Source organism: Suncus etruscus, chromosome X, assembly GCF_024139225.1.
Source record: "Suncus etruscus isolate mSunEtr1 chromosome X, mSunEtr1.pri.cur, whole genome shotgun sequence".
Lineage (NCBI taxonomy): Eukaryota > Metazoa > Chordata > Mammalia > Eulipotyphla > Soricidae > Suncus > Suncus etruscus.
The window spans coordinates 5,660,370-5,667,144 of NC_064868.1; the positions used below are offsets into that span (position 1 = coordinate 5,660,370).

General features: G+C 36.1%; 1 non-coding gene across 1 annotated transcript; it reads left to right on the top strand.

Moving 5' to 3' along the window:
• Positions 1–6,127: 6,127 nt before the first annotated feature.
• On the top strand, positions 6,128–6,230 carry LOC125999584 (U6 spliceosomal RNA). The gene has a single exon (XR_007492113.1). It is a non-coding gene; the product is annotated as a U6 spliceosomal RNA (small nuclear RNA).
• The last annotated feature ends 545 nt before the right edge of the window (positions 6,231–6,775 follow it).

Consider the following 6,775-nt stretch of genomic DNA (forward strand, 5'->3'; position numbering starts at 1 on the left):
AGGAAATTAAAATGATAATTAAAAGTCTTCCCTATAAAATGCCCAGGCCCAAATGAATTCACTAATGAATTCCTTCAAACCTTTCTTTTTTCTTTTTTCTTTTTCTTTTTTTTTTTTTTTTTTTTTTTGGTTTTTGGAGTAAGCTCAGGGCTTACTCCCGGCTCTATGCTCAGAAGTCATCCCTGGCAGGCACAGGGGACCATATGAGAGGCCGGGGTTCAAACTACTGTCCTTCTGCATGAAAGGCAAATGACTTACCTCCATGCTATCTCTCTGGCCCCCCTCAAACCTTCAAAATGAACTACTGTCAACCATTTTCCAGCTCCTTAAGAAAATTGAAGAAATAGAAACACTCACAAATACTTTTTATGAAGCTAACATGACCCTGATACCAAAACCAGGCAGAAGTGCTGCAAAAAAGGAAAACTACAGACCAATATCTTGATGAACAAAAATAAAAAGATCCTCAAAAAAATTCTGGCAAATAGAATATAGGATCCAATACCTCATCAAGAAGGTCATACACCATTACCAAGTAAGTTTTATTCTAGGAATGCAAGATGGTTAAAACATGTAAATCAACCAACATAATATACCATATCAACAAAAGGAAAAATAAAATCCATATACTCATATCAGTAAATGCAGAGAAAGCATTTAATATGGTCCAACACACCTTCATGATAAGAACTCTCAACAATACTCTTCCTGACTCATGCTCTGTAGACCTCCTTCTCACCCCCTCCCATATATGGACTGTTTCTTGATACCGGATTCAGCTCCAGAAGGACCCCCAGTGCAAGAACTCTACCAGAGCCTTTCTGCCACAAATAATTTCTCAAACTCAGCTAGACCAGGGTGTGTGATGAAAATGTGCCCTGGACTCCACCTCCCACAAGAATATCTCAAAAGACAATGGGAAAGCCTATATTTTCTTTATATGTTTAATACCTCTATAATACTACCCCTTAACCTGTTTATCCCCAAATGTAAGGTAGTCTCTCCTACATCACTTTTTATTCTTAATTACTTTTTATATTAATTTTTTTATTTCTTGCTTTATATATGTGTGCATATATATAAACTTTCTATTTATTATTTTGGTCTTGTTTTTGTTTTTTCTCTTTGTTAATTTCACCTGTTTTGGTTCTGTTTGGTACAAAAGTCTACAAAAAAAGTCTTGCCTTAGGTAGAAGCTCAGGTCAAAGCCAGAGCACAGAGATGCCTGACACTCTCACCCCCACATGCAGCAGCAATATAATATGGTACCATTTCTTTCTGCAAAGGCATACTAAAAAAGAGGAAATTTAATGTTTAGAAACAAGTTCTTATCTACTAGGGATACGAATTTATACATTTTACAATACAGGGGCACCTCACACCTTGAATATATATCATGTAGACCCAATTTAGACTCCATGTGATTAGACAGCGACCATCCAATCCCTATTCCTAGAACTCAGACATAGAATCGACACAGTTCTCCACAACAGCTCCAGGAAACAAACTCCCTCTGGGACAATCGTAATATGACTCTGACACCAACATGCTCCAGTTTTGATATGACATCCTGACAATAAGGAAATGGCCACAACTGATCTAAAAGCAAGTTGTCCTATCTCACCACCTAATGAAAAGATAAAATCAGAAGACACGTCATACTTTGATCTGTGAAAAAGCCAAGATTGCTAACTACAGAAGACTGACTGTGACAACCATGACTTGGCAGAACTTATCCTGTGACCAATAAGAAAGAACCTAGCTTAGGCTTTGGCCTACGATCTGTACAACAACCAAGATTTCTAATTCCAGAGGTCTGATTGAGACAACTCCAACTGAGCAGAACTTCTGGAAACATAATGAAAAACTCTATCCTAGGCTTCATCCTAGGATCGGTGCAGAAAACGAGATCACCAACTACAGAAGACTGATTAAAACAACAGTGATGGAACAGTACTTCTAGAACCGTAAAGAAAGACTCCATCCTAGGCTCCATCCTATAAGTTGTGCAAGATCTCTAGTTACAGAGGCCTGATTTTATCATCCACGACTGAGCAGAAACTTTTCAGTCACCACAAAAAGACCTAGGGAAGAGTAAAAGAGCATGTACAGAGCATGTAGTTATTCCCATAACAGTATGCTTCAAGGGCAAAGAAACACTGTATCTCTTGGGCCAAGGGAATTTCCTTCTAATATCAATACTGTGCCTATACAAGAAGAAGAAGAAGAAGAAGAAGAAGAAGAAGAAGAAGAAGAAGAAGAAGAAGAAGAAGAAGAAGAAGAAGAAGAAGAAGAAGAAGAAGAAGAAGAAGAAGAAGAAGAAGAAGAAGAAGAAGAAGAGGAAGAAGAAGAAGAAGGAGGAGGAGGAGGAGGAGGAGGAGTAGAAGGAGAAGGAGAAGAAGGAAGAAGAAGAAGAAGAAGAAGAAGAAGAAGAAGAAGAAGAAGAAGGAGGAGGAGGAGGAGGAGGAGGAGGAGAAGGAGAAGGAGAAGGAGAAGGAGAATGAGAAGGAGAAGGAGGAGGAGGAGGAGGGGAGGAGGAGAAAGAGGAGAAAGAGGAGAAAGAGGAGGAGGAGGAGAAGGAAGAAGAACAACAAGAACAATAAGAACAAGAACAAGAAGTAGCACAATTTTTTGTTGTTTTTTTTTAGTTTGTTTTTAATTTTTTAATTGTTTTTTATTTAGGTATCTTGGTTATTGTTTGGTTGTTGTCTTTATTGCTGTGGTGCTTTGGGTATTTTTATATTTTGTTTCTTTTTTGTTTTGTTTTTATCCTTGATTGTCATTTTTGGCTTTATTTTTTGTATTTTTGTTATGTTTTTCTTCCTTTTCCCCCTCTCTTCTCTTAAATTGATATTTATAACCTCTAGACAGATTCCTCCCTATTATTGTTTGTTAGACTTTTGCCCTTTTTTTCCTTCAAACAGAACCACATAACTTGAATTATCTTGTTCTGTCTCATAAATTGAGTGGGAATGGTCCCAAGACCAAATAGGCATATGAACATTGAGTAGAAATAAAAAAGGTCAGACATAAACACCAAATGCAAAGCCAACGACAACAGAATCAATACCAAATCTACAACAAGCTAGACACATAGAGGACCACTTATTCTAGCAGCACTGGGGGCAAAGGTGAGGGTATGGGATGCATGCTGGGAACAGGGGTGGAGGAAGAACAACACTAGTGGTGGTAATGTCTCTGATTCAGTTCCACTATGTACATAAAATATTACTGTAAAAGATTTGTAATTCACTTTGGACAAAATTAAAATTATTTAAAATTAAAAAAAGATATATGTGATTTGCCATTATTAAAATATTTTAAAATAAAAAACTCTCAGCAAGATAGGAATAGAAGGAACTTTTCTCAATATAGTCAAATCCATATACCACAAGACAATGGTAAATATTATTATTAATGGAATAAGCTAATAGCCTGTCCTCTAAAATCAGGTACAACACTAGGCTTCCCCCCCTCACCATTCCTATGCAACATAGTGCTGGAAGTTTTTGCCATAGAAATTAGGCAAGAAAAAGATATCAAGAGAATCCATATAGGAAAGGAAGAAGTCATGTTCTCACTATATGCAGATGACATGCCACTATATTTAGAAAACCCTAAAGACTCTACCAAAAACTTCTAGAAACAATTGATTCCTATAGCAAAGTGACAGGCTACAAAATTAACACTCCAAAATTATAGCCTTCTTATACACAAATAATGATAGAGAAGAAATAGACATTAAAAAACAGTACCATTCACATTAGTACCACACAAACTCAAAGAACTTGTAGTCTAAATAGAGATAAAATTCCTATACATAGAAAACTACAAAACCCTGCTTCAAGAAATAAAAGAGAACACAAGGAAATGGAGATGCATACCCATTCATGGATTGGTAGGATTAACATCATTAAAATGGCAAGACTCCCCAAAGCATTGTAAAGATTTAATACAATTTCTTTAAGGATACCCATCACATTCTTCAAAGAAGTGGATCAAATACTGCTGAATTTCATTTGGGACAATAAGCACCCATGAATAGCTAGAGCTAGCCTTAAGGAAAATAAATGGATGACATCACATACCTCAAATTTAAGTTTATTACAAAGTTATAGTCATTTTAAAAAAAGCATGGTATTGGAATAAAGACAGGCAGTCAGATCCATGGAATAGACTTGAGTATTCAGAGAATATTCCCCAGACATACAATCAATTAATCTTTAATAAAGGGGCAAGAAATGCAAAATGGAGCAAGGGAAGCCTCATTAACAAGTGTCTGGACAAATGGTCAGTCACACACACACAAAAAAAAGAGAACTCAGATCTCCATCTAACACCATGCACAAAGGTCAAGTCCAATTGGATTAAATATCTTGATATGAAACCCAAAACCATAAGGAATATAGAATAATATGTAGGTAAAAACTCTATTACATTAAGACTAAAGGCATCATCAAGGAGGAAACAGCACTCTCCAAACAAGTGGAAGCAGAGATAAACAGATAGGACTACATTAAGCTGAGAAGCTTCGGCACCTCAAAGTAAATAGTAATTAGGTTACAAAGGACACACACAGAATGGGAGAAACCACCCAATACCCATCAGATAAGTGGCTAATATCTAAGACATACAAGGTACTGACAAAACTTAACGAGAAAATAATATCTAACCCCATCAAAAAATGGGAAGAAGAAATGAAAAGACACTTCCTCAAAGAAAAAATACAAATGGCCAAAAGACACTTGAAAAAATGCTCCACGTCATTGATCTTCAGGGAGATGCAAATCAAAACAATGAGGTGGGGCCGAAGAGATAGCACAGCAATAGCGCATTTGCCTTGCAAGCAGCCTATCCAGGATGGACGGTTGTTCGAATACCGGCATCTATATGGTTCTCCGTGCCTGCCAGGAGTGATTTCTGAGTACAGAGCCAGGAGTAACCCCTGAGCACTGCCGGATGTGACCCCCCCCAAAAAAAATTGAGGTACTCTCTCATGCCACAGAGACTGGCACACATCACAAAGAACAAGAACAATCAGTGCTGTCGGGGATGTGGGGAGTTAGGATCTCTTTTTCACTGCTGTTAGGAATGCCGTGTAGTCTAGCCTTTATGGAAAAAAAACATGGAGATTCTTCAAAAAATTGGACATTGAGCTCCCATGTGATCCAGCTATACAACTCTTAGTGATATACTCTAGGAACACAAAAACACAATAAAAATGCCTTCTGCACACCTCTATTCATTGCTGCACTATTTACAATAGCCAGAATCTGGAAACAACAAAGATGCCCTTCAAAAGATGGATGGAAAGAAACTGTATTACATATACACAGTGGAATATTATGCAGCCATCAGGAGAGATAGTGAGTGAGAAAATAGAATGCCCATTTCGAAGACAAGCAGGAGGTGGAGGAGGTTGGAGATAGGGGCATTGGTGGCTGGAAGGTTGCATGGGTGAAGGGGGATATTCTTTTTTTTATAACTGAAATCCAGTTGTTAACATGTTTGTAATCATGGTGCTTAAATAAAGACATTATTTAAAAAATTAAAGGAATGATTCAGTCTTTTATTCCAAGTTGCTTGATAAACTACTAAAATTTTATATAGGCTTTATTTATATAATAATATATATTATTTAAATAGCTATTATTTACAAGGTTGTTAGTAGCATGCAAAAGTGCTTATATTACAATGTTTAATAAAATATTAAAATTAAGGGCCGGAGTAGTGGCACAAGCGGTGGGGCATCTGCCTTGTCTGCGCTAACCTAGATGCAACAGTGGTTCAATCCCCTGGCATTCCATATGGTCCCCAAAGCCAGGAGCGATTTCTAAGTGCATAGCCCGGAGTAACCCCTGAGCTTCACCAGGTGAGACCCAAAAACCAAAGAAAAATTAAAATTAAATATATTCAAACTTTATTTCAATTATGTAAAATAAACAAAAACGAAGAAATACATTTATGGTAACTGATTTTCTTTGTGTAATGAATTATTATAAGATGCCTTATTTTACATTTTATAACTTTCAGTTTTTCTACAATAATACACATTACTTTAATAACCAGAAAAGTAAAGTCACACTTTACTAAAGTTAATATTATCTTTTCAGAAATATATAGGCATGTGCTTGCTTCAGCAGCACATGTACTAAAATTGGAACAATACAGAGAAAATTAGCATGGCCCTTGCAAAGAAATATAAAGGCAAAGATGGAAGGCAAGAAAATAGAGACATAAAGCTTCCCAAAATGATAATAGTAAGCATTGACTTCACCTAAACTGTCATAATTCCCTTGTTAACATTAAAATATTCATAGATATCCAGAGAATTTGTGCTAACAACTGATGTTGAATTTTTAATTGAATTGTCATTGAATGACAGCTATTGCCATTCCCCCAAAATGGTTTTTTAAAAGAAATAATTCATTCCTTTCTTGCCTCTTTAATTTCAAAACATAAAAACTACATATGGAGTTGTTAAAAATATAATAGAAACATGTCAAGTCATGTTTAAGATGCTTCTCAGCCTGATGGTATGGCTTTTCTGGCGTGTGTTGAAGTCAGAGAGGTCTCTTACCATCTTGGAAAAATGCAGGGCCTCAACGAGTTGGGATTTTAAAATGCCTGTATAGAAAAAATTATAAATAATAAACAAAATTTAAATACTTTAATTAGAAATAAATTGGCAAAAGTTGCTTGTTGGTTTATCATTTAAGTACTCTGTGAAAATATTTTTGTCAGTTACAAAATGAAAAGAACTGAGAAGTTAATT